General features: G+C 62.0%; 1 non-coding gene across 1 annotated transcript; it reads left to right on the top strand.

Moving 5' to 3' along the window:
* The first annotated feature begins 1,187 nt into the window (after positions 1-1,187).
* Positions 1,188-1,306, top strand: LOC131862301 (5S ribosomal RNA). The gene has a single exon (XR_009361317.1). It is a non-coding gene; the product is annotated as a 5S ribosomal RNA (ribosomal RNA).
* The last annotated feature ends 464 nt before the right edge of the window (positions 1,307-1,770 follow it).

Genomic DNA, 1,770 nt, shown 5'->3' on the forward strand with positions numbered 1-1,770 from the left:
GCGTGCCAAGGTGGGTCATAGGGTGGGTGCCAAGGTGGGCACCAGGGTGGGTGTGCACCAACCCTAGCCAGGGTAGGTCACGGGGTGGTTGTCGGGGTGGGCGTCAAGGAGCCAAGGTGGGTGGCAAGTAGCCAAGTTGCGTGCCAAGGTGGGTGTCGGGGTGGGTGCCAAGGATCCAAGGTGGGTGCCAAGGAACCAAGGTGGGTGTCTGGGTGGGTGCCGAGGTGGGAGCCAGGGTGGGTCCCAAGGTGAGTGCAAAGGTGGGTGCCAGGGTCAAGGTGAGTGCCAATGTGGGTTCCAAGGTGCCAGGGTCAGGGTGAGTGCCAATGTGGGTTCAAAGGTGCTAAGTTGGGTGCGAGGTTGGGTGCGAGGGTGGGTGGGTGCCAAGGTGTGCTAGGTGGAAGCCCGGGTGGGTCGGCATCCCATGGGTGTCGAGTTGGGTGCCTGATGGGTGCTTCTTGTCAAGTTTTAGTCGTCGGGACTCATTTCGAGCCTTAGAGGTCGTTTCTTGTCCGGTTGCCCTGTCTTCGACCTGGGAACCCAATTTTGGTCCTCGGGTCCCATTTTTTTTTGTCTCGCATCCCACTTTTGGCCTGTGGCCTTTTCGGGGTCGATTCTCGTTTTGGGCATCAGAGCATGTTTCTTCTCCTAAAACCCAATATTTGTTTATTAAGTCTCGGAACACATTTTTGTTCTCGTGGACCCATCATGGGTCTTGGAACGCATTTGTGGTCCTTGGGTCCCATTTTGCATCCCGAAACTTGTGTTTTGGTGCTTGATCCCTATTTTGGGTGCCCACCTTGCACCAAGTGCGCACCCGGGGCAAACCGAGCGCCTTGGTGCACCGGGGCAAGATCGAGCGTGCACCCGAGGCGCCCCGAACATGCACCAAGGTGCACTCGGCCCACATGTGAGCGCAGGTCGTTGCGCCCGAGGTGGTGTGTGGGCACCGCGTTGCAGACGGGACACTGCACGCACACGACGCCCCCTCCAGGTGCACGCACGTAGGCCGGGCCGGGTGCACACCCGACGCCCTAGCAAGGTGCGCGCACCCGGGCAGGGCTCACACTTGGCGAACGGGGCGCACTTCGCGAGGGAGGGTGTGCACCTCGACGGGGGTGGGTGGCCGGGGTGGATTCGCACGTGGGTCGCGGTTTGCTAAGTACACACTGCGACAAGCTCATAACGGGTGCGATCATACCAGCATTAGTGCACCGGATCCCATCAGAACTCCGCAGTTAAGCGCGCTTGGGCCGGAGTAGTACTGGGATGGGTGACCTCCCGGGAAGTCCCGGTGTTGCACCCTTTTTTAGTTTTTCGCCGGGCGTCGCAATGCTATTTGAATAAACCTTTTGCCCGTTTGCGTTCTCGTCGGGGCCGGGCCGGGCCGGGGTGCGCTGCCCGCACTACCGCGCGCGCGGGGGCGACACCGAGCGCGCACCCGAGGCGCCCCGAGCACACAGGCCACGGTGCAACCCGGGCGTTGTGCGCGCACCCCGGTGCGCCCGAGGTGCTGCGCGCGCACCCAGGTGAAATCGGTGTGCACCTCGGCCAGTGCGCGCTCGGTCGAGTCGCGCACGTTGGCCAAGGTGCACGGTGATGTTTCTTACTCTAAGGTTCCGCACCAGACGCCCGGGACAGGTGAGCGAAGCTGGGCGGGGCCGGGTGCGCGGCCGGGGCAGGTGCACGCAGCTGGAGAGAGCTTTGGAGCACACTTCGGAGCGCACCAATGATGCGCTCCATTCAAAAGTTTCCTGAAAAGGCAAAAAA

This window comes from Cryptomeria japonica, unplaced genomic scaffold (assembly GCF_030272615.1).
Source record: "Cryptomeria japonica unplaced genomic scaffold, Sugi_1.0 HiC_scaffold_42, whole genome shotgun sequence".
Taxonomy (NCBI): domain Eukaryota; kingdom Viridiplantae; phylum Streptophyta; class Pinopsida; order Cupressales; family Cupressaceae; genus Cryptomeria; species Cryptomeria japonica.